Genomic DNA, 26,905 nt, shown 5'->3' on the forward strand with positions numbered 1-26,905 from the left:
GGGAGCCTTTTCTGGACCATCCTAGATCAATCCTAGATCAACCTCCCACTTCCCACTCCTTACCTTGCTTTGTTTTTCTCCATGGTACCTATCTAAAAGAATATATAAAATAAAATATATAAAATAACAGCAAATACTCATATAGTGCTTTCTATGCAGCAGGCATTAGATTAAGCACTTTACTTGATTAATTTAATGCTCTAACAACCCTATGAAGTAAGTACTATTACTATTCCCTATTTAGAGTTGAGCAAACTGAGAACGGAAAGGTTAAGTAACTTATTCAGGACATGGCAGAGCTGGGATTCAAACGTAATCAGAATGGCTCCCAAGTTTGTGCTTTTAACTACTAGACCACATTACCTCTTATTGTTGTCAGTCTCTCCACACCAAAAAATAAGCTGCATGAAAACAGGGACTTTTTATAGTGATATATCTCTAGCCCTTTGGCATGTAATAATAGATACTCAACAAATATTTGATGAACAAATAAAAGAGGATGCCGATATAGCCAGAAGGGAAAATGGATCCTTAAACATGTACTACACACAAGCTGCCCTAAATTAACAATGCAAACTGAGAGCTTATCTGTTCCAGTGGTTTCCTTATCATCTATGTGATGACTCAATCGCATAGTTCCAGCTAGCCAGTCCAGAATCTGGGCGTCAACCTTCTCTCATTTGCCATCATGTCCCATATCTAATCAATCTGAATAGCTCTGTATTTGTCCTCCTCTCCACCCTCACAGCCACTGTACCTTAGATCAGGTCACCAATCTCCCATGGGTTAATGCAATAGCCTCCTAACTGGTTTCCCTACTTTCCACCTTTTGGTCTCCCTTTTTCATTCTCCACACTGCAGTCCAAGTGATCTTCTGAAAGTAAAGCCTGGTCATTTTGCTCTTTTTCTTAAAATTCTTCTATGGCTCCAGATATATCACCCTCAGAATAATTTATCAAAGCATTCAAAACCTGTTCTAATCTCACCATTTTTGCCTCTTCAACTTTATCTCCTCCTGATTTCCATCACATACTACGCCCCAGGCTTAACGGAGTACTTGAACTTCCTCAAAGTGCCATCCTCTCTCATCCTCTGCCTTTTGCACGTTTCTGTTCCTTGTGCCTAGGTCTGGCTCTCCCATCACTTGGCTAACTGCTATTTGTCTTTCAGGTCTCATTTCTCCTGAACTGCCAGTGGCAGGCTTGTCATCTCTGCTATGTGGACCCATAGAACCCCAGTCTTACTTCTATCATAACACCTACATTGTAGTATAATTTGTTTGCCCGGCTCTCCCATTAAACTGTGTATGCTCTTGTGAACAGACACCATATCTATTGTGTTCAATGATATACTTCCATTATCTAGAATAGGTTCTGGCAGATACCAGGCAAATATATTATTTGGAAAATTAAATGAAGCCCCATTTAATTGGTGAAGATGTGCCTAAAGTTGTTAAACAATACAGCCCATATCCAAATTCAAGTGAGTCTGGTTCCAAAACACATGTACTTTAATGTACAGACCCTCTTTAAAAGAGGAAAGATAAAAATTCTTCTGGATCGCTGGGTTGATAAAATTATTTTATTTGTAATGTTACTTACATATGTACATATTAGATATAGTAATACTAAACAAAAGCACTACAAATGTTAATTTATAATTATATAATTGTAATTTATAATTAATTATAAATTAATGCTGTGATCAGATTAGTGCTGTCATAGTGAATATGCTTATCCTATTATATACTTTTTCTCTATTTAAACTAATATTGAATTTGTTTTTACATAGTTTAGAGTATGCCATAAAATCATCTGGTCTACATTTGTATAAAACTATCATTTAAATATTAAGTATTCATCCATATTCTTCACTAGCCTGCATCATTAAATCCATACTATTTGGTACCTGTATTAATTTTAATCAAATACAAATGCAAAGTACTTTCCTTTTAAAACAATGGTCATCCACAATATCCAGAAAATACTTTATCTATTTTAGATTGTCATTTTAAAACAAATACAAGATATAAAAAATTCTCCTACAGAACTAGTTATCCCTAACAATATATGCACATGAACACAAATATCTAAGACATATTTTATAATCTCATTTAAACAAATACACACACACACACACACACACACACACACACACCCCAAGGCAATGCCACCACAAAAAGCAGGAGCCTGGGCAAACTTTTCAGACTCCTCCTTTTCCTCCAGAAGGATCTGAGACTTCTTCAACAATGTTCCTTAAGAGACTCTGGCCTTGTTCCAAACTTCCCCAGGGTCTCCTGGTCAGATAAACAGGACTGGGATATGACCAGGGCCAGCAAGTTCCACTAGGATAGTTCTGTTTACCGGAGCTCAGACACAATCAGATTGTTTCAAGTCCTTTAAAGTGATTTGGCATAAATAGCCCAGATAACTCCTCCTAACATTTACAACTTTCTAAGTAGCTGCTCAAGCCCAGAAATTGATGGAATCAAATCAGAACATGAAAGCACCATTATTCTTATGGCCTGGTAGCAATTACAGATTCATCTCCTTCAGAGGTTTCCATTTATTTTGACTATTCATCAGAATGGGTAAGATTATACCATGAAATTATTAGAAATACAATTTTCCACCCATTCCCATTCACCGACGGAGACAAACAAGGATAAGTGAAAGTCCTCAAGTGAGTATAGGACATATAGTACATTTCACCTGCAGAAGAGATATGATTGATGTAAGAGCCATTTCAAAGTTTCCCCAATGCCACTGGGCCCTCATCTCCCAAAGCATGATTCATCCTTGGTAAAGGTCTCTGTTGCTCCTGGTTGGTTCTGACGCCGGAATTTGGTCCCTAGCGTAGTTTCTGCTTTTGCTCTGGAAAATACTGTCACATCTCATAGTGTCCTTTGCCTGGGGTCTTTTAGATAGAGCTACCAAATTAATTCTCTTCCACAACTACAGGCTTTTTATAAGAATCACATTTGGTGTAAGAAAGAAAAAAAAAATCAAGCAAAATTCTTTGCTGATATAATGTCCTGAATTATACCATTATACCCTCTCTTAATCTCTTAGATTTACTTTGAAAGGAACTAAGTGTGTGTACAAGTGACTCCCAAGCCTGTGGTCTTCAACAATTTTGCCCCAAAATGAACTCTGGAAACTGTACTTCCTTACACATTGACTATTAAACTGTATAAGTTTGATAGTTGCAAATATGTGATTTCTGGCATATTATATATTGTGTTATATGTGCATTAAATATATCGTTGTCAAAACCTTGGCACTTCGGCTCATTCAGTTTATGGAAAATGGCCACTATATAACTGGCCAGTCCTCACTATCAGAAAAGGTGTGACCTCACTTGAATTTGAAAGGGAATAGAATATGCCACCCCAAAATATGCCATTTGGCATATTGTTTATTTTGAATTAAAGTAACTTAAGAAACAGCCGGTACAAGATGGACACTCTGACCTCCTTTGTCCCCGATAGCAGGAAATAAATCTCCCATTCGAAAATTACTCTCCCAGTATCAGGAGAATAGCAGGCATCCTTATTATCAGAGATAGTGAGTTTAGGGCCGAGAAGGCTATATAAACAAACCTTGTTACTTCTTCACTAATATGCCACCCAAGCCCAAATGCTTTGTCTTGTCAATTCTTCACAAATGTATTGTTTCCTTGTCTAAAAGGTATAAAAGCTTCCTGCTTAGGTTACTTCTTTGAGTGTCATATTTTTTTTCAGTAAATTTATTTATTTAGCTTTTTTATTTTTGACTGCATTGGGTCTTTGTTGCTGCACACAGGCTTTCTCTAGTTGCTCCAAGTGGGAGCTACTCTTCGTTGCGGTGGATTCTCTTGTTGTGGAGCACAGGCTCTAGGCACGCAGGCTTCATTAGTTGTGGCACGTGGCCTCAGTAGCTGTGGCTCGCAGGCTCTAGAGCACAGGCTCAGTAGTTGTGGTGCACGGGCTTAGCTGCTCCACGGCATGTGGGATCTTCCTGGACCAGGGGTCGAACCCACGTCCCCTGCATTGGGAGGCAGATTCTTAACCACTGCGCCACCAGGGAAGTCTCAAGTGTTATATTTTTATGGGCTCGCATATGTACGAAATTAAATGTTTTTCTGCTGTTAATCTGCCTTATGTCAATTTAATTATTATTTAATTATTAGACCAACCACAGAGCTTAGAAGGTAAGAAGGGGAAAGTTTTTCTTCCCTACAAATTCAAAGCAGTGAGTTGAAAAACATTCCTGTTACCACCTATTCCTGTCTCCTTCAAAATTCTCTCTCTGGAGCTATGCATTCTGGGTTTTTCCCTTTGTTTGGATTGTTCCCCAGAGATTTTTACAGCATGGAACAGCACACCAGAGTAAGAACAGGGATGAGTGAGGTAGTCTTTCTTTTGTAAAGAAGAAGGGAATAGATAAACAAGGACTTACTGTATAGCATAGGGAACTATATTCAGTATCTTGTAATAAGCTATAATGGAAAAGAATCTGAAAAAGTATATATATATATATATATACACACACACACACACACACACATACACACAGTATATGAATCACTTTGCTATAGACCTGAAACACAATATTGAAAATCAACTATACTTCAATAAGAAATTTTTTAAAAATGATGGAGAAGGGGATTTGCATGAAATGAGTCAGTTAAAGAAGTCCTGAGGCATCCAGTCTCATCTTAGGAGAGCTCATTCTAAGTTCAGGGTACATATGAAGCTGAGGATTTGCAAAATAATTCCATACCACCACTTGAAAATGAAGATTACCTGTCCCAGAACATTTCACCTATGTATGCTGAAGGTAGGATAATAAAAATATCTCCAAGATTTCTAAAATTTCCATTTGAGTTAATAGAAGCTGCAACATCTCAGTTCAAAGGAAACAATCTGGGTTCTGAGGTTAAATAGGAATGCTCCATGGCATGAATTTCACAAATTTTTTTCTGAATTAAGAGTAAAATAAACATTAAAGGTTAATTAATCTCAGAATATTTACACTTAAATTTACATACATACTCCGTGATAGTAGAGCTGTTTGATGCAGTTGGAACAGCTAATATAATACTTACTGAATGTGATTAAACTTTGAGCTTAGTTGCCGGTTATGGTTTCTCACAATTTCTTTTATTTATTTATTTGTTTGTTTATTTATATATTTTTGGACATGCCTCTTGGCTTGTGGGATCTCAGTTCCCCAACCAGGGATTGAACCCGGGCCACAGCAGTGAAAGCACCGAGTCCTAACCACTGGACCACCAGGGAACTCCCACAATTTGCTTTTTAAGGTCACAATTTTTGGTCACGAAGAACTGTTTCATCAGTTTTAATAATAACACTGTCTTATATTAAAAACTTTATTCCACAGTGTCAAAATTAAATTTAAAACTGCAAGTGTCTTCAGGAAGAAAAAGATTCAGAGAGAAGAAGAAAGGAAATAAAATACGAGCATTCAAAAGAAAAATTATGGATAAAAAAATTCAAAACCCAGAGGTGGACTCAACACAATTCTGCCAAATTACCAAATTCCTGTCTTTGTTATTTGAAATTTTTTATTTTGGCATGATTTCTAAATACCAATTTTCTTCACATTTTAGAAAGGACATAAAAATCTGAGGTAATAGTGAAGAAACGGAAGTTAGAGACTGTGTCCTTTGAAGTCCTTTACACTATACAGGAGAGTTTTGCTCAGTAGAATTCCAGATTATAATCTAGACTATAATCTATAAACATTGTTTTCTGCAATCCAAAGTAGACTCTCCAAAACCTAAATACACTATTTTTATTTATTAATATATGACTGATTTTGTCCCAGGGTTTGAAGCACAAATGTACTGACTACGTTAAAATAATAAACAAACAGGTATGGAGTTAGGGTTATGGTCATCTACATTACTCCTTTTGAATAGAAATGCTAGTATACCACTGCTGGTATCTACTTCACACCTAGTTCTTTGAGGCCAAGTTGGGAAAATAAGTAGTCACAAGGAGGAAGACAGCAGAGAAAGTTGTTCTTCCTTTTCTTGAAAAAAAAAAAAAGTATGACTTGAATTGCTCACTGAAATATTTAACACTATAATCAGCTTCATAATTTTTAATAGTTTTATAGTTGGTTTTATGTAAAAGTATCTCTAGGTTTTTATGAATAAAGACTAGAATTTTACCTCTATGCTTTACTCATCATTCTTAAAGTTTTCATCCCAATGCTTGCTTCAGCAGCATATATACTAACATTGGAATGATACAGAGAAGATTAGCATGGCCCCGGCGCAAGGATGACACACAAATTCATGAAGCGTTCCATATTTTTGTGGGATAGGAAGGTGGGAGGGAGAAGCAAGAGGGAGGCGATATGGGGGTATATGTATACGTATAGCTGATTCACTTTGTTATAAAGCAGAAACTAACACACCATTGTAAAGTAATTATACTCCAATAAAGACGTTAAAAAATATATTTTTCATCCCAAATTCAAGACAATTACATTTGTCTCCTTTTTCTTTCCTGTATACATAATTGTGTAATGTCCATCATGAGTCTGAACATCATTATTACTACTACATCTGAGCCCACTACTTCAAAGAAGTAACAAAGTTGTTTTTGTAAAGTACCTGATAATCCACAAAAGACTAATAAATTAAGTATTGTTTGTCTAACATAAGCATTACTTACACTAAGCACAGATAAATAGTTATTTGCAAAGTTGTTTTTGTTTTGCGGTACTCGGGCCTCTCACTGTTGTGGCCTCTCCCGTTGCGGAGCACAGGCTCCGGATGCGCAGGCCTAGCGGCCATGGCTCACGGGCCTATCTGCTCCGCGGCATGTGGGATTTTCCTGGGCCAGGGCACGAACCTGTGTCCCCTGCAACGGCAGGTGTACTCTCAACCACTGTGCCACCAGGGAAGCCCTGCAAAGTTGTTTTAAAGGGCATTTCTGGACACTAAAAAATTATCAAAAATGAAATTTTGTTATCTCAAAATACGATTATAGGTTAAACTTAAGTCTTTAAATGCTGACGATGTAAGTCCTAGAATATACTGTCAGTAAAACAAAAATCACTTTATAATACACTTAAAATAATTTCAACAATCTATTTCACTTTCCTAAAAAAATACAGTAAATTGTTAATCTGCTCCCCTTAGGGGGCTGTTTTCTATATGAAAAATGACAAACATCAGCAAGGTGCAATCACAACAGAGTGAGGTAAAATTGTGCATTTCTAATTTGCATCCTAAATCTGAATCATCAACCTCTAGAGGGGTTACTGGCAATTGGCATGACAAAGGCCTACACCTTAGAGGGAATTACTGAAGACAAGGTTTGGGGCTAATTTAAATAATGTAACTGATATTACTGGATCCACAAGAAGAGAGAATTCCATGGGTCACAGTAATTAGCCAAAAAGTTGCTCAAGACACACTGTTCCATTTAACTATGCATATGGGAACTTCAAAGACAGCTACTACCTTAGAAACTTACAACAGAGGAGAGAAAGTAAGCAAAAATAATACAAGTGTAAAGATTCACATAATACAAAAATTACAGTGGAGGGCTTCCCTGGTGGCGCAGTGGTTGAGAGTCTGCCTGCAGATGCAGGGGACACGGGTTCGTGCCCCGATCCAGGAAGATCCCACATGCCGCGGAGCGGCTGGGCCCGTGAGCCATGGCCGCTGAGCCTGCGCATCCGGAGCCTGTGCTCCGCAACGGGAGAGGCCACAATAGTGAGAGGCCCGCGTACCGCAAAATAAAAAAAATACAGTGGAGGGACTTCCCTGGTGGTCCAGTGGGGAAGACTCCATGCTCCCAATGCAGAGGCCCTGGGTTTGATCCCTGGCTGGGGAACTAGATCCCACATCCATGCCGCAAGTAAGAAGTCTGCATGCCACAACTAAGAGTCCACATGCTGCAACTAAAAGATCCCATGTGCTGCAACTAAGACCTGGCACAGCCTAAATAAATAAATATTTTTAAAAAATACAATGGAGACAAGGGATAGGTAGGATTTGAGGAGAAAATGGAATTTCTATGGACAAAGTCACGGAGAATCAAGAATGGGGTAGAACTCAGGATGAGTCAAAGGAAGAAGGAAAAAAGTTTAAAAGAGTTTAAAGATTAGAAGGCTACAGGTGGCCCTGTGCCCAACTTTTCATAGGCTGGGAAGCAAAGCTTGAGAAACTTGATGTTGTCTTGGGCAGAGTGCGTATAGCAACAGATCAAAGAAAAAGAGGAAGAAAACGTGCTCTCAGCTGCCGGGGGATCTCGCTGAGTTGCTTTTGTCTTGTGGGCTTCTGTTGGGATTGGTGTTTCCTCCCGGAGGACGGCTGCGTGTGCTTTGAGGAGGCTCACTCCCTGCCAGATGGGTGATGGAAGTCTAAACATGAGGAAGGATCTTGGTGCTCTGGTCGGGTGTCAGGCCTGAACCTCTGAGGTGGGAGAGCCAAGTTCAGGACATTGGACCACCAGAGACCTCCCGGCCCCACATAATATCAACTGGCGAGAGCTCTCAGAGATCTTCGTCTCAACACTAAGACCCAGCTCCACTCAACAACCAGCAACCTCCAGTGCTGGACACCCCATGACAAACAAATAGCAAGACAGGAACACAACCCTACCCATTAGCAGAGAGGCTGCCTAAAATCATAATAAGGTCACAGACACCCCAAAACACACCACCAGACACAGCCCTGCCCAACTGAAAGAAAAGATTCTGCCTCATCCACCAGAACACAGGCACCAGTCCCCTCCACCAGGAAGCCTACACAACACACTGAACCAACCTTACCCACTGGGAGCAGACACCAAAAACAACGGGGAACTGTGAACCTGCAGCCTGCAAAACGGAGACCCCAAACACAGTAAGCTAAGCAAAATGAGAAGACAGAAAAACACACAGCAGATGAAGGAGCAAGGTAAAACCCACCAGACCAAACAAATGAAGAGGAAATACACAGTCTATCTGAAAAAGAATTCAGTTATGATAGTAAAGATGACCCAAAATTTTGGAAACAGAATGGAGAAAATACAAGAAACGTTTAACAAGAACCTAGAAGAACTAAAGAGCAAACAAACAATGAAGAATAACACAATAAATGAAATTTAAAATTCTCTAGAAGGAATCAATAGCAGAATAACTGAGGCAGAAGAACAGATAAGTGACCTGCAAGATAAAACAGTGGAAATAATTACTGCAGAGCAGAATAAAGAAAAAAGAATGAAAAGAATTGAGGACAGTCTCAGAGACCTCTGGGACAACATTAAACGCACCAACATTTGAATTATAGGGGTCCCAGAAGAAGAGAAAAAGAAAGGGACTGAGAAAATATTTGAAGAGATTATAGTTGAAAACTTCCCTAATATGGGAAAGGAAATAATCAAGTCCAGGAAGCACAGAGAGTCCCATACAGGATAAATCCAAGGAGAAATACGCCAAGACACATATTAATCAAACTCTCAAAAATTAAATACAAAGAAAAAATATTAAAAGCAGCAAGGGAAAAGCAACAAATAACATACAAGGGAATCCCCATAACGTTAACAGCTGATCTTTCCGCAGAAACTCTGCAAGCCAGAAGGGAGTGGCAGGACATATTTAAAGTGCTGAAAGGGTAAAACCTACAACCAAGATTACTCTACCCAGCAAGGGTCTCATTAAGAGTCGATGGAGAAATTAAAACCTTTACAGACAAGCAAAAACTAAGAGAATTCAGCACCACCAAACCAGATTTACAACGAATGCTGAAGGTACTTCTCTAAGTGAGAAACACAAGAGAAGGAAAAGACCTACAATAACAAACCCAAAACAATTAAGAAAATGGTAATAGGAACATACATATCCATAACTACCTTGAATGTAAATGGATTAAATGCTCCAACCAAAAGACATAGACTGGCTGAATGGATACAAAAACAGGATCCATATATATGCTGTCTACAAGAGACAAACTTCAGACCTAGGGACACATACAGACTGAAAGTGAGGGGATGGAAAAAGATATTTCATGCAAATGGAAATCAAAAGAAAGCCGGAGTAGCAATTCTCATATCAGACAAAATAGACTTTAAAATAAAGGCTATTACAAGAGACAAAGAAGGACACTACATAATGATCAAGGGATCAATCCAAGAAGAAAATACAACAATTGTAAATATTTATGCACCCAACATAGGAGCACCTCAATACATAAAGCAAATGCTAACAGCCATAAAAGGGGAAATTGACAATAACACAGTAATAGTAGGGGACTTTAATACCCCACTTTCACCAATGGACAGATCAACCAAAATGAAAATAAATAAGAAAACACAAGCTTTAAATGACACATTAAACAATATGGACTTAATTGATATTTATAGGACATTTCATCCAAAAACAACAGAACTCAAGTGCTCATGGAACATTCTCCAGGATAGATCATATCTTGGGTCACAAATCAAGCCTTGGTAAACTTAAGAAAACTGAAATCGTATCAAGTATCTTTTCCGACTACTACTACTAGCTATAAGACTAGATATCAATTACAGGAATAAAAACTGTAAGAAATACAAACACAAGGAGGCTAAACAATACACTACTAAATAACCAAGAGATCACTGAAGAAATCAAAGAGGAAATCAAAAAATACCTAGAAACAAATGACAATGAAAACACGATGACCCAAAACCTATGGGATGCAGCAAAAGCAGTTCTAAGAGGGAAGTTTATAGCAATACAGTCCTACCTCAAGAAACCAGAAAAATCTCAAATAAACAACCTAAACTTACACCTACACCTAAAGCAATTAGAGGAAGAAGAACAAAAAAAAAAACAAACCCAAAGTTAGCAGAAGGAAAGAAATCATAAAGATCAGATCAGAAATAAATGAAAAAGAAATGAAGGAAACGATAGCAAAGATCAGTAAAGCTAAAAGTTGGTTCTTTGAAAAGATAAACAAAATTGATAAACCATTAGCCAGACTCATCAAGAAAAAAAGGGAGAAAATTCAAATCAACAGAAGTAGAAATGAAAAAGGAGAAGTAACAACTGACACTGCAGAAATACAAGGGATGATGAGAGATTACTGCAAGCAACTATATGCCTATAAAATGGACAACCTGGAAGAAATGGACAAATTCTTAGAAAAGCACAACCTTCCAAGACTGAACCAGGAAGAAATAGAAAATATAAACAGACCAATCACAAGCACTGAAATTGAGACTGTGATTAAAAATCTTCCAACAAACAAAAGCCCAGGAGCAGACGGCTTCACAGGCAAATTCTATCAAACATTTAGAGAAGAGCTAACACCTATCATTCTCAAACTCTTCCAAAATATAGCAGAGGGAGGAACACTCCCAAACTCATTCTACGAGGCCACAATCACCCTGACACCAAAACCAGACAAGGATGTCACAAAAAAGATAACTATAGGGCCAATATCACTGATGAACATAGATGCAAAACTCTTCAACAACATACTAGCAAAAGGGCTTCCCTGGTGGCACAGTGGTTGGGAGTCTGCCTGCCAATGCAGAGGACGCGGGTTTGTGCCCCGGTCTGGGAGGATTCCGCATGCTGTGGAGCGGCTGGGTCCGTGGGCCATGGCCGCTGGGTCTGCATGTCCGGAGCCTGTGCTCCGCGACAGGAGGGGCCACAGTGGTGAGAGGCCCGTGTACCGCAAAAAAAAAAAAAAAAAAAAAAAATACTAGCAAACAGAATCCAGCAGCACATTAAAAGGATCATACATCATGACGAAGTGGGTTTTGTCCCAGGAATGCAAGGATTCTTCAATATATGTAAATCAATCAATGTGATACACCATATTAACAAATTGAAGGAGAAAAACCATATAAGCATCTCAATAGATGCAGAAAAAGCTTTTGACAAAATTCAACACCAACTTATGATAAAAAAAAACCTCCAGAAAGTAGGCATAAAGGGAACTTACCTCAACATAATAAAGGCCATATATGACAAACACACAGCCAACATCATTCTCAATGGTGAAAAACTGAAACCATTTCCACTAAGATCAGTAACAAGACAAGGTTGCCCACTCTCATCAATATTATTCAACATAGTTTTGGAAGTTTTAGCCACAGCAATCAGAGATGAAAAAGAAATAATAGGAATCCAAATCAGAAAAGAAGAAGTATAATTCTCACTGTTTGCAGATGATACGATACTATACACAGAGAATCCTAAAGATGCTACCAGAAAAATAGTAGAGCTAATCAATGAATTTGGTAAAGTAGCAGAAATGCACAGAAATCTCTTGCATTCTTATATACTAATGATGAAAAATCTGAAAGAGAAATTAAGGAAACACTCCCATTTACCACTGCAAAAAAAAGAATAAAATACCTAGGGATAAACCTACCTAAGGAGACAAAAGACCTGTAGGCAGAAGACTATAAGACAGTGATGAATTAAAGACGATACAAACAGATGGAGAGATATACTATGTTCTTGGATTGGAAGAATCAACATTGTGAAAATGACATTACCCAAAGCAATCTACAGATTCAGTGCAATCCCTATCAAACTACCAATGGCATTTTTCACAGAACTAGAACAAAAAATTTCACAATTTGTATGGAAACACAAAAGACAAAATAGCCAAAGCAATCTTGAGAAAGAAAAACAGAGCTGAAGGTATCAGGATCCCTGACTTCAGACTATACTACAAAGCTACAGTAATCAAGACAACATGGTACTGGCACAAAAACAGAAATATAGACCAATGCAACAGGATAGAAAGCCCAGAGATAAACCCACACACATATGGTCACCTTATCTTTGATAAAGGAGGCAAGGATATACAATGGAGAAAAGACAGCCTCTTCAATAAGTGGTGCTGGGAAAACTGGACAGCTATATATAAAAGAATGAAATTAGAATACTCCCTAACACCATACACAAAAATAAACTCAAAATGGATTAAAGACCTAAATATAAAGCCAGACACTATCAAACTCTTAGAGGAAAACATAGGCAGAACACTCTATGACAAAAATCACAGCAAGATCCTTTTTGACCCACCTCCTAGAGAAACGGAAATAAAAACAAAAATAAACAAATGGGACCTAATGAAACTTCAAAGCTTTTGCATAGCAAAGGAAACCATAAACAAGACGAAAGGACAACCCTCAGAATGGGAGAAAATATTTGCAAACGAATCAATGGACAAAGGAATAATGTCCAAAATTTACAAGCAGCTCATGCAGCTCAATATCAAAAAAACAAACAACCCAATCCAAAAATAAGCAGAAGACCTAAATACACATTTCTCCAAAGAAGATATACAGGGGGCTTCCCTGGTGGCGCAGCGGTTGAGAGTCTGCCTGCCAGTGCAGGGGACACGGGTTCGAGCCCTGGTCTGGGAAGATCCCACATGCCGCGGAGCAACTGGGCCCGTGAGCCACAACTACTGAGCCTGCGCGTCTGGAGCCTGTGCTCCGCAACAAGAGAGGCCGCGACAGTGAGAGGCCCGCGCACCGCGATGAAGAGTGGCCCCCACTCACCGCAACCAGAGAAAGCCCTCGCACAGAAACGAAGACCCAACACAGCCAATCAATCAATCAATCAATCAATCAATCAATAGAAATGCTGTAGAATTATTAAAAATATATATATATATACAGATGGCCAACAAACACATGAAAGGATGCTCAACATCACTAATTATTAGAGAAATGCAAATCAAAAGTACAATGAGGTATCACCTCACACAGGTCAGAATGGCCATCATCAAAAAAATCTACAAACAATAAATGCTGGAGAGGGTGTGGAGAAAAGGGAACCCTCTTGCACTGTTGGTAGGAATGTAAATTGATACAGCCACTCTGGAAAACACCTTAAAGAACTAAAAATAGAATTACCATATGACCCAGCAATCCCAATACTGGGCATATACCCTGAGAAAACCATAATTCAAAAAGACTCATGTAGGGCTTCCCTAGTGGCGCAGTGGTTGAGAGTCCGCCTGCCAATGCAGGGTACACGGGTTCGTGCCCCGGTTCGGGAAGATCCCACATGCCGCAGAGCGGCTGGGCCCGTGAGCCGTGGCCGCTGAGCCTGTGCGTCCGGAGCCTGTGCTCCGCAACGGGAGAGGCCCCAACAGTGAGAGGCCTGCGTACCGCCAAAAAAAAAAAAAAAAAAAAAAGACTCATGTACCACAATGTTCACTGCAGCATTATTTACAATAGCCAGGACATGGAAGCAACCTAAGTGTCCACTGACAGATGACTGGATAAAGAAGATGTGACACATATATACAATGGAATAATATTACCCAGCCATAAAAGAAACAAAATTGAGTTATTTGTAGTGAGGTGGATGGACCTACAGTCTGTCATACAGAGTGAAGTAAGTCAGAAAGAGAAAAACAAATACCGTATGCTAACATATATATACGGATTCTAAAAAAAAAAAAAATTCTTAAGAACCTAGGGGCAGAACAGGAATAAAGACGCAGATGCAGAGAATGGACTCGAAAACACCGGGAGGAGGAAGGGTAAGCTGGGACGATGTAAGAGTGGCATGGACATATATACACTACCAAATGTAAAATAGATAGCTAGTGGGAAGCAGCCGCATGGCACAGGGAGATCAGCTTGGTGCTTTGTGCCCACCTAGAGGGGTGGGATAGGGAGGGTGGGAGGGAGACACAAGAGGGAGGAGATATGGGGATGTATGTATATGTATAGCTGATTCACTTTGTTATTCAGCAGAAACTGACACAACAATGCAAAGCAATTATACTCCAATAAAGATGTTAAAAAAAAAGGTTACAGGTGGCATGCCACAACGCCAAAACAACCTCCCACCCCATATCACCCCCCCACCCCTCGCTCAGGCACAACCTGGCCAAGAGATCCTGGAGGGAAGAGGTTAATCAGCGCTATCAGATTTTATAGCCTCAGGTCATTACTCTTCCAGATGGAAAGCATCCCCAGTGGGGATGAAGAGATTTCCCCCAGGCCACCACGATCTCACTCATCTCCCCGCGCTGGCGCCCGGGACACTTGTCTGGGACACCTGTCCTCGCCTCCTTCACCAACCGCTCCCTGCTCCGCGGCGCTGCAGCCACGAAGCCCTCGAGGGCCGCCCCCCGTCCCCAGGAAACCAAGCTCTCCGTTCCCCGAGGCTCCTTCCCACCACGCCCGAGCAGCCAGGACTCCCAGCGCGCCACCCGCCGTTACCCAGCTAACCGTTGTGCGCGGGTCGCGGCGCCGCGTGAGCGTGATGTGACGGGGCGGCTCGGGGCGGAGCTCCTCTCCGCGCCTGGCGCCCCTCACGCCCCGGGAGCTCGCCAGACACTGTGGGGAGGGGTGCGCGCCGCCGCCTTATACCACGCCGCGGGGGCCGGAGCATGCACGCAGGGGGCGGAGTTGGCCCTACGGGCCCCGCCCCCTCCGCCCGCCCTCACAGCGCTGACTTCGGTGTGGTTCCCCCTCGGCCGCCGTCGTCGGCTCCCGGTCCTGCTGGGTGTTCCCCCGCAACGTCGCGGCCACCACCACGCGTGCGGGACGCCAATGTCGGCCTCACCCTCAGTCTCTGGCAGAGAAAAGGGGAAACCGCTAAGGATGGATGGGGCGTGTCCCCTCGGGGCCTGACTCAGGTGTGGGGGGAGATGGGCGCGCGGAAGAGCGGGGAAGTGACTGGAAGTGGGAGACTGGGCGGGGTTTGAGTGGACGCGGGTGCACCTGCGACCGGGAAGAGGCCGAGGGCTAGAGGTTAAGAGCGTGGGCTGTGGGCTCGCTGCTTGAGTTCTGTGACCTCGGGGAAGTCACTCAAACCCTCAGGGCCTGTTTCCTGCTCCCTAAAATGGCAACAGTAGTAGAAGCGACCTCATTTAGGGGATTTCCATGGTCTTTGGGGTACACAGAAGTCGGGAAAGAAGAGCGGGTAAGAGGATGGAAAGATTGGTCCAAGAGGGGGAGGGTGTGTGTGCGTGTGTGTGTGCGTGTGCGTGTGCGTGTGTGTGTGTGTGTGTGTGTGTGTGTGTGTGAAAGATGGAGAAATGAAGATTGCAGATAGGCCAAATTTTTGTGGACACTGAATGTTTGGGACAGGGTGTAATTATGGCTGGCAGTTTTGGGGGGATTGATTATATACTAAACACTTCACCTGAATCCTCATGAGCCTGTGGAGTAGGTACTATTGACAGTTTACAAATAAAGGACCTGAGGTTCAGAGGGGTTGGGTAACTTTACAGAGGCCACTGACCTAGTAGTGGCCAACATTTGAAGTCAGACTTCAGAGCCTGGTTTTTGTCATAAGAGCCATGGTTCTTGAGCATGTCCAGATACCAAAGTGTATCTGTTAAAGTGATTAAATAATCTTGATTTGAGAAATAACAAAAAAGTATGTCAAGGCCCTTGCCTTCAAAGAATTTGCAAGTTCTTTGGGGGCAACTGAGATACAAATCAGCCCACATTTCTTGAGCATTTGCCATGCCAGGACCTGTCCTACCACTCCACCTTTTGTCTCACACACACACTTAATTCCCACAACACTTAAGAGTAGGCCTTATAGTTTCTGTTTTGCAAATGAATAACCTGAGGTTGAGGAGGAGTGGGGTTTGTGGGGTCAGGCCTTGCGCCCTCCTCTCAACCACTCTGCTTGTTTCACAGCAAAGTTTTCAGTAGCAGTTCAATATGTTAGTAGAAGACATTGCAGAATCTATGGTCAAGTACTGCTTGTGAGCAGTAATTGTTTTTTACCTTTGTAAATGCAGAGAAGAAAGGCACTTAAGGTCACTGGAGTGGCCAGGACTTAGATCAGCAGTGCTTCAGGATTGTTAGTGGCAGCAGCATTCAGAGTAGATGGTAGATAGTTGAGTTAGGGAGACAGTGGGACACTGTGGCTCGGGTGTAAATTTATAAGGACCTGTACTATGGAATGGCAGTGCGAAGAGGTAGATAAGAGATTCTCAGGAAACTTCTCAAAGAAGGCACGTAAAGCAGCAGTATAGTGGGTCTGCCCAGTTTCCAACAAAGTACCTAATTAAGGTTGCTAGGGGAATAAAATTAGTGTTTGTGAAGCACTCGGAACAGAGCCTAGCATATAGCAAGTGCTTAATAAGTATTTTTTAAAATGAATAAATAGGAAATTAAGGAAATAATTTCATTTACAATAGCATCCAAAAGAATAAAAACACCTAGGGATAGGTTTAACTAAGGAGGTTGCAAAGATTTTAGGCAACTTTACTCTCTGAAGAAACACTGCCCACAAAACTGCCCTTACTTCAGACACCGTCTGCAAGATTGGGGGTCTCCAGGGTCACCCTCACTTCACACCATCTGGCCACAAATTTGGAGGTTCTCATAACCTTGCTTAGGATCAGTAATTTGCTAGAAAGACTCACAGAACACCCTGAAAGCTATTATATTCACAGTCACATTTATTACAGAAAAAGGATACATTGAAATCAAGCAAGGGAAGAGTAGCATAGGGCAGAATCTGGGAGGGGTCCAAACTCACAGTTCTGGTTGTCCTCTCCAGGTGAGGTCCTGAGTGGAGTTATCTCCTCTCAGCTATGATGTGTGACAGTGCTCTAAGAGTATTGCCAACCTGGGATATCACTCAAGCCCTGGTATCCATTGCTTTGTGAGGCTTCATTACTTGGCATGAATCATAGTCCATGTGATCAAACTAAAATCTCCAGTCACCTGCCTCCCTGAAGTTTGGGCTGTTACCATGTGACACAAAGCCCTAACTCTCCAATCACATTGTTGGTCTTTCTGACATTGCCGGCCCTACCCTGAGTCATTTCATTAGCCTGAACTGAGAAGGGGCCCACCCTTAGACACCTCATTAGCATAAACTGTCAGAGTTGGTCTGAGGGACCCACTATGAATTTCAGAGACACTCCTATCACTTGGGAAATTGCAAGGATGTGGCGGTCATCTCCCAGGAGCTGGGACAAAGGCCAGACCTCTCTTTAGACAAGGCCAGATTCCTTACTACACAAAAGTGGAAGACACACTGAAAACTGTAAAACGTTGCTGAAAGATACTAAAGAAGACCTAAATAAGTGGAAAGACATCCATGTTCACGTATTGGAAGACTTAATATTGTTAAGATGGCAATACTACCCAGCGTGATCTACAGATTCAATGTAATACCTATTAAAATTGCAATAGCCCTTTTGGCAAAAGTGGTAAACTCATATGGAATTGTGCAGGATGCTGAATACTTAAAACAATATTGAAGAAGAACAAAGTTGGAGGACTCACATTTCCTTATTACAAAACTTATTACAAAGCTACAGTGATCAAAACAGTGTGGTACTAGCATAGGGATAGCTGTATAGACCAAGAGAATAGAAAGTCCAGAAACAAACTTACAAATCTAGGGCCAACTGATTTTTGAAAAGAATGCCAAGACCATTCAATGGGAAAAGAAATGTCTCTTCAACAAGTGGTGCTGGGACATGTGAATATCCATATGCAAAAGAATGAAGTTGCACCCCTACCTTATGCCATATACAAACATAAACTCAAAATGGATTAACCAATAACCTAAATGTAAGAACTAAACTATAAAACTCTTAGAAGAAAAGATGAGGGGTAAATCTTAATGACCTTGGATTTGGCAATGGATTTTTAGATACAATACCAAAAGAAGAGCAACAAAAGGAAAAGATAAATTGGGTTTCACCAAAATGAGAAGGTTTTGTGCATCAAAGGATGTTATCAAGAAAGTGAAAAGACAACCTACACAATGGGAGAAAATATTTGCAAATCAGGGTCTAATGTCCAGAATATGTAAAGAACTCTTACAACTCAACAACAAAAAGACAACCCAATTAAAAAATGAGCAAAGGATTTGAATAGGTGTTTTCCAAAAACGATGTGTAAGTGACCAACAAGCACATGACAAGGTACTCAACGTTATTAGTCATTAGAGAAATGCAAATCAGAAACACAAGATGCCACTCTATACCCACTAGGATGGCTATAATAATAATTTTTTAAGGAAAGTATGTATTGGCAAGAATGTGGAGAAATTTGAAAACTTGCACATTGCTCATGGGGGTATAAAATGGTATAGCCACTGTGGAATAGTTTGGCAGTTCCTCAAAAGTTAAACATAATATTACAAGACCCAGCAATTCTAAGTATATACCCCCCAAATTGAAAACAGGTATTCAAACAAATAGTTGTACAGGAGTTTCATAGCACTATTCACAATAGCCAAAAGTTGGAAACAACCCAATGTGCATCATTAAATGTATGGATAAACAAATGTGATATAGCCGTACAATGGAATATTATTTGGTCACAGAAGGATTGGAGTACTGGTACATGCTACAACATGGATGAGCCTCGAAAAGATGGTAAGTGAGAGTAGCCAGTCACAAAGGGTCACAAATTGTGAATATCCAGACACAAAAGGTCAGAAATTGTATGATTCCATTTTATTAAATATCCAGAATTGGTAAATCTAGAGAGACAGAAAGCAGATTAATGTTGCCAGGGGCTGGGAGAATGACTTTTTAATGGATACGGAGTTTTCTTTTAGGGTAATGAAAATGATTTGGAACTTGATATAGGTGTTGGTTGTTGGTTGTACAACATTGTGAATGTACTAAATACCACTGAAATGTATACTTTAAAATGGTTAACTTCATGTTATATGAATTTACCTCAATAAATAAACCAAATAAATAAATGGAGAAAAAGATTTTCCATGAATTAAATGAAGTTTCTTCTTTGTGTTAAGAGAATCATGTCTAAGTTTATAATTTAAACTTTATATATCTTAAAGAGGGCCAATGTGATAGTCAGAAGCCACCCTCCTTCCCCAAGATGTCCATGTCCTAATCCTTGGAATCTGTGAATACGTTATTTACATGACAAAGGGGAATTAGGGTTGCAGATGGAACTAAATTTGCTAGTCAGCTGACCTTAAAATAGGGAGATCATCCTGGATTGTCTGGGCCCAATATAATTAAGAGTCCGTAAAAGTGGGAGAGAGTAGGCAGACAGGTCAGAGTGATGCAGTGTGAGGACTTGACCTGCTGTTGCTGGCTTTTAAGATGGAGGAAGGGGGGCACCAGCCAAGGAATGCAGGTGGCCTCTAGAGTCTGGGAAGGGCAAAGAAACAGACTCTCCTCTAGAGCCTCCAGAAGGCTTGACACCTTGATTTTAGCCCAGTGAGGCCTGTGTTGGACTTCTGACCTGTAAAACTGTAAGATAATAAATCTAGGTTGCTGTTGTTGTTTCTAAAATATTTATTTATTTGGTTGCGTTGGGTCTTAGTTGCAGCAGGTGGGCTCCTTAGTTGTGGCATGTGAACTCCTAGTTGCAGCATGGATGTGGGATCTAGTTCCCTGACGAGGGATTGGACCAACACCCCTGCATTGGGAGTGTGGAGTCTTAACCACTGCACCTCCAGGGAAGTCCCCTAAATCTATGTTGTTTTAAGCCACTAACTTTGTGATAATTTGTTACAGCCATGATGGAAAACTAATACAGACAGCATAAATGTGTATACTTCAGGCCTCACAAAACTTGTATCTTCCTACTGACAGTGAATATTTTTATGAAGAGTACAGGCTTTGGAGTTGGAAGGCCAGGTGCTATAACTTGCTAGCTGTGTTTCTGTGGGCAATTCACTGAACTCTTCTAGGCTTCAGTTTCCTCACCAGGAACATTGGAGATAATACCTACAAACCCGATGTGTCATGAGAATCAAAAGAGAAAATTATTGGTGAAACTGGGAAAGTGCTCTGAGAGTGGTTTTTTGTTTTGTTTTTTTTTTAATATAAATTATCAGTAAAGGGTGCTTAAGGGGGAAAGGTCCAGAGTTACTCTAATATTTTAGCTGGAAATAGAGAAATAGACAAGGTGGGAAGAAGAAACAGTTTGAGTGAACTGGAGGAAATGATAAAGCAGGTACAATTCTTACTATTTTTCCAGATGTCATCCTTGTTTTAAGCCAGTATAAGAGGAATTTTAGAGTTGGCAGAAGCCTGGAAATCATGTAACCAACGCCCAACCTTATGCAGATGTGGAAGCTGAAATCCAGAAGCTGGAAGACTTTCTTCAAACCACTCAGCTAATGAATGGTTTGACCAGGTGAATAGACAAGTTTTCTGGACTTCACTGTCTAAAGCATAACCTTTAAGATAAAGTGTTTCTTTACTGCAAACCAGAGGGGATACAGTGCCCTCTAGTGGCTTTTTATTTTATCATACAAATCCCCATTACTTCACATTTCTGTTTTAAAGGTTGAGAAGGAGATGATGCAAGCTAGGCTGCCTTAGAGAAGGACCTTACAGTTATTTGCAAACTCAGATTTCAAGGTTTCAAGCAAGTTCTAACTTGAGAAATTAGGGACTAGGATGAGAAACACCATTAAAGGAAAAGGGGTGGGGAATTTGTAAATGCAAATTTGGACATTTGTGCTGAATACACTGCTCAAATATTTTATCTGGAAAATAAGAAAAATACGTTTTTGTTGTGTTTCCACTGACAAACTCAGTGAAATCAAAAAGGTTCACTTTTCGTTTTATTGAGATACAGTCCTCATAACATAAAATCCACCATTTAAAAGTGTAAGCTTAAGTAGTTTTCAGTATATTCACCATGTTGTGCAACCATCATCACTATCTAATTGCAGAATATTTCCATCTCCCCCCACACCCCAAAAAACCCCAAACAATTAGAAGTTGATTCCAATCCCCCCCCCCATCCCCTGACAATTGCTAATGTACTTTCTGTCTCTATGTATTTGTCTATTCTGGATATTTTATATAAATGGAATGTGAACTTTCATCTCTGCCTACTTTCATTTAGCATAGTGTTTTCAAGGTTCACCCATATTGTAGCATGTATCAGTACTTAGTTCCTTTTTATGGCTGAATAATATTCTGTTGTACGGATATATCACATTGTATTTATTTGTTCATCAATTGATGGGTATTGAGTTGTTTACACTTTTTAAAAAAATTTGTTTATTTATTTTTGGCTGTGTTAGGTCTTCGTTGCTGTGCGCGGGCTTTCTCTAGTTGTGGCGAGTGCGGGCTACTCTTGTGGTGCGCCGTCTTCTCATTGCAGTGGCTTGTTGCGGAGCATGAGCTCTAGGCACACTGGCTTCAGTAGTTGTGGCACTCGGGCTCAGTAGTTGTGGCTCACGGGCTCTAGAGCGCAGGCTTAGTAGTTGTGGCGCATGGGCTTAGTTGCTCCGCGGCATGTGGGATCTTCCTGGACCAGGGATTGAACCCGTGTCCCCTGTGTTGGCAGGCAGATTCTTAACCACTGCGCCACCAGGGTAGTCCCTCTATGTTTAACTTTTTGAAGAACTACCAAACAATGTATGTTCCAACTGTCTCATATTTTCCAATACTTGTTTTTTCCATTTTATTATTAATATTAATATTGCCATTCTAATGGGTATAAAGTAGTATCTCATGTGGTTTGTTTTAAATTTTGAAATCAATTTTTTCTCTTTTTTTATTTTTGTTTTTATTTGTGGTAAAATACACAAAACATAGAATTTACCTTCATAACTATTTTAGGTATATAGTTCATTAATGTTAAGTATATTCACATTGTGGTGCAACCAATTTCCAAAACTCCACCTTGTAAAACTGAAACTATGCCCGTTAAGCAACTCCCCATTCTCCTCTCCCCTCAACCACCATCCTACTTTCTGTCTCTATGAATTTGATGACTCTAGGGTATCTCATATTAATGGAATAGTATTTGTCTTTTTGGGACTGGCTTATTTCACTTAGCATAATGTCCTCAAAAGTTCATCCATGTTGTAGCATGTGTCAGAATTTCCTTTCTTTTTTTTTTTGTGATACGCGGGCCTCTCACTGCTGTGGCCTCTCCCGTTGCGGAGCACAGGCTCCAGACACGCAGGCTCAGTGGCCATGGCTCACGGGCCCAGCCTCTCCGCGGCATGTGGGATCTTCCCGGACCGGGGCACGAACCCGTGTCCCCTGCATCGGCAGGCGGACTCTCAACCACTGCGCCACCAGGGAAGCCCGTCACCTAACTTCTTATACCATTTGTACCCTCATCAAATTCCTACACTTAAAAGTTCGTTCAGGTTTTTTGTTTTGGATCTTTTCTATTTGTCACTTTCTCTCTAATTCTTTTCCTTCCCTATTTTCTCCCTCTTCTACTTTCCCTTTCTCCTCATACCTTGTCCTTCTCCTCCTTCTGCCTCTTTCCTTCCTTATTACTCCCCCTTGCTTCTTTCTCTTCCTCTTTTCCTCCTCTTCTCCCCTCCTCCCCTCATCCTCCTCATCTTCCTCTTTTTCTGGTAAAGTTGACAAATTCCTTATTATTATTTAATAAAGATAAATGAATTCAATGAAATTCTTTTCTTGCACGCCCTTTCATACAATTCAAATTAACGAAGTTTTCTGTATACAATTTAATCTATTAGAATACTACCAGAATTTTTGTCAAGCACTGAAATGTTACACATTAGTCATGATTATAAATTCCATCAATGTAGTCTAAAATACGTAAGTGTATTAACTGGAACTTAGTTAATTACAGAGACTTCTTACCTTTCCTTTCTTTTTTTTTTTTTTGGCAGATACATTGCTCATTTATTTGCTCCATGTTTGAAAAGAATTTCAAAATAAAATAACTTTATACACCATACAATTCAGAGCAGAGTTGGGCTCAGGGGACCACTTCATGGTTCACAGGGTGGGCAGAACCCTCTGTCTCCAAACATTTTTTGCACTAGTTTGACTTTCTGCTGTGAGTCCTGGTCCCAGTCTTGCTTGAAACCCCATGAGGTTAAGTTCACCACCCAAGGGGGCTGGAATTTTCCCAGCCATAGGGATGAGCTGCTAGTTCAGAGGTGAAAGAGGGCTTCCTGGAAGGGACCAATAAAGCCTCTGCAGCAGAAACAGGAGGAGACAAGGGCAGAAGGCACGGGACTGAACCAGAGAGCCTCTGGGGGATGGTGGAGCTCTCAGGATCCAGCATTTCCCTGTGCTCAACCGTGGCTTTCCATTCAGTAGAACAGGGTCTACCTTAGAAAGCAGCAGAAACTTTCTTCTAGTAGCTTCCAAAACCTGAAGACAGGGCCCAGCAGGAATTTCGACTGGACCCAGGAGATCCCAGGATGCCAGGGAGCTACAAGCCCTTGATTATTGAGGTGGCCCAGCCAATGGGCCCAGCTCCTGGAAGGCACAGTAAGGTAGTTTTGCAAGGACAGCCCACGACTAGGACAGACAGACCCATGCAAACACACTGGAGTTGGTAAAAGGGACTCCATATTGCTCATTCCCTAACTCCAGGTTTGACACCCATTGTTCAAAAGACACAAAGTGAACACCGTTCTTGAGGTTGGAGGACACATGGCTGGCCTCAAAGGGGACTCTCCTCCACCGCCGGATGCGAAAAAGATTCGAAGAGAAATGACGCAGGACAGCCTGGTTGACGTCTAGAGTTTGGACAATTAGCCGATATATACATATACGGTTAGTGCCTCTTCGTTCTATCCAGCAGTCAGAGACACAAATCCCAGTCTTTCCACTATCCAGGAGTTCTGGCCAGAAACCCTCCTTCTCCAGGTCCAAAACTTCCTTTCTTCGAAACCACCTGTAACCAGGTAGGTAGTAGGCAGGTAGGAAGTGGACATCACAAGGAGCTGCAGGCATGCCCTTACATTTTCCCTCCTTTGTCCAGCCGTCCCCACCACTCAGCATAGGCTGTTCTGGGAAGCCATCTAGGCCCCTGGGGTTCAGGAGGAGGTTGCGCCCTATGGGTCTGCGCTCGCAGAAGCGGCCCAGGACGCAGGGCCTGAGGCCGGCGGCGGCGGCAGGCAGGTGCTGACGATGGGCCACAGGGCGGCGTGTTTCCGGGGCAGGATGCTCAGCCACAGGGCCTGGCAGTCCACTAGGTCGCGCCAGCGCCTGCACACCTGGTGGCGGTGCCTGAGCAGCATGTGTTGGGGCACGTGGCTCAGCACCATTAGGAGCAGCTCAGCTGGCAGTTGGTTCGGGCCCAGCGCCTCCTCGGATTCCTGCTCTAGCGCCTCCTAGGATTCCTGCTCCAGCAAGGGGATCCCGACAGGCTGGCCCCTGGAGGAGGGCTTCTCACCAGGCTCAGCTGCGACCTGCATCTCAGCCAGCGCCCCTCCTGGGTGGGCCATCACCTTGCTTCACGTCTCTTTCCTTTCTAAGACAAGTTAGAGCACTTTATCATTTTGCTGTTTTGGGTAAATAATCTGAAAATGCACTGCTTATGGCTATGCTTAACAAGTTGTGATATATGATGGAAAATAGGAATAATACAGGGCCAAAAAGATAACCTTTAAGTATTTTATACTTTTTTGACTTAGGGGGCATGCAAGTTAAATGAAAATTTTGAGGTTTATATGGTTGTTTTTCGTTGTTGTTGTTGCAGGTGTTACCATCTGAAGAGGATAGAATGAAAAAAAGAAATGAGAAATCAGCTTGTTGTGAAGCTTGTGAGAAAAAAAAATAAGGTAATTTGGATGTTATATGAAAGAATATCTTCAAACCTATGCTTACTTTGGCAAAATTTTAAAAATTTTAATGGCGAAATATAGCTGGAAGAAACAGGATAATGAGTCTAACTTACATTCCCATCTTACTTTAAAAGAGGAAAATATTTTACTAATAGAAGTCATGTAGAATAGCTAATGAAGTGAAATGTGTGAAATGAAATGAAATGAAATGAAACTTAATATTATCATTATCTGGGTGCTCTTGAGAAGCAGTGATTATTTCATCAAAAGAAAAAGTGTTGATTTGAAGATATTGTCACATTGTATAAGAAATTAGAAAATCACATTTATCATGTAGCTACATTTTTCATATTAAAACTCTAAGGGTAGTTCTAAACATTCTTATGCTATTCCAACTCTGAAAATTGCTTGGAAAAACTTTTAGAGAATTAAAATTTGTTTTCCTGGGACAAGATTGCATTAGCCCTACCCTTACAACCAAATTCCTCCAAACACTCATTTGCAGGTGTCAGTAATACACACCATTTTAAACAATGCTTCCACAGAAATCATCAGTCACATAAACATGTACTGCTCCCATAGCCAGACTCCACATCCAATAAAAACACATGCATTTGTTCTTCTTTCCCCTCTACCCCCAAATAAAAAATAAACAAACAAATCCCCTAACTAGGGAGCTACCAGAGAGAAGGTGGAGGTGAGGCTGAAGGTAGGAGCTGCTAGAGCACAGTAATCACATTTCCTCTCCTCCAGCCCCCCTCCCCTCTCCATTTTAAATTGAGGTAATAAAGGTAAAATTACACGTGTAGATCTTAAGCGATCAATTTAATGAGTTTTGACAATCTTATATTCCTCTCTAACCACCAGCTGAAAAAAAAAGATATAGAACATTCTGTCACCCCAGGAGGTTTCTTCATGCCCTTTCCAGTCTGTTCCCCCTCTTTCTAAGGAAACACACATCTGATTTCTGTCCCCATAGCCTTGTTTAGCATTGTCCTGGACTTCATATATGGAATCATACAGTAATGTACTATTTTATACCTGGACACTTTCACTCAGCATATTTCTAAGATTATCCATGTTGCTGCTAATTTCAGTAGCATGTTCCTTTTAGTTTCTGAGTAGTATTTCATTATATGAATATACCACATTTTTTTAAGACTTTATTTTTTAGAACAGTTTTAGGTTTACAATAAAATTGAGAGGAAGGTGAAAAGATTTTCCATATTCCTGCTGCCCCCATACATGCACAGCCTTCCCCATTATCAACATCACTCACCAAAATGGTACATTTTCCTACCAAGGATGACCTGACATTGATACATCATAATCCCCAAAGTTCATAGTTTACCTAAGGGTTTATTCCTGGTGTTGTACATTCTATGGTTTGGGACAAATGTATAATGACATGTATCTATCTTTATATAATATCA

At 40.9% G+C, this 26,905-nt stretch overlaps 1 protein-coding gene, 1 long non-coding RNA gene and 1 other non-coding gene across 4 annotated transcripts in view; 2 read left to right on the forward strand and 1 right to left on the reverse strand.

The window, feature by feature from the left end:
* The window catches only part of LOC137219155 (monocarboxylate transporter 1-like), a 37,069-nt gene extending 21,721 nt beyond the window's left edge, over positions 1-15,348 (reverse strand). Inside the window, exon 1 of one of the 2 annotated variants that reach the window (XM_067727295.1) lies at positions 15,206-15,348. The gene's annotated coding sequence lies outside the window, so the exon portion shown is untranslated. Of the gene's footprint in view, positions 1-14,857; positions 15,126-15,205 lie in introns of those variants that run through there. The other variant, XM_067727296.1, reaches the window with a different exon arrangement.
* On the forward strand, positions 6,220-6,326 carry LOC137220248 (U6 spliceosomal RNA). The gene has a single exon (XR_010941561.1). It is a non-coding gene; the product is annotated as a U6 spliceosomal RNA (small nuclear RNA).
* LOC137219156 (uncharacterized) lies at positions 15,269-25,465 on the forward strand. The gene is made up of 3 exons (XR_010940995.1): positions 15,269-15,615; positions 24,277-24,459; positions 25,388-25,465. It is a non-coding gene; the product is annotated as an uncharacterized lncRNA (long non-coding RNA).
* Positions 25,466-26,905: the final 1,440 nt, after the last annotated feature.

Source organism: Pseudorca crassidens, chromosome 2 (genome assembly GCF_039906515.1).
Source record: "Pseudorca crassidens isolate mPseCra1 chromosome 2, mPseCra1.hap1, whole genome shotgun sequence".
NCBI lineage: Eukaryota > Metazoa > Chordata > Mammalia > Artiodactyla > Delphinidae > Pseudorca > Pseudorca crassidens.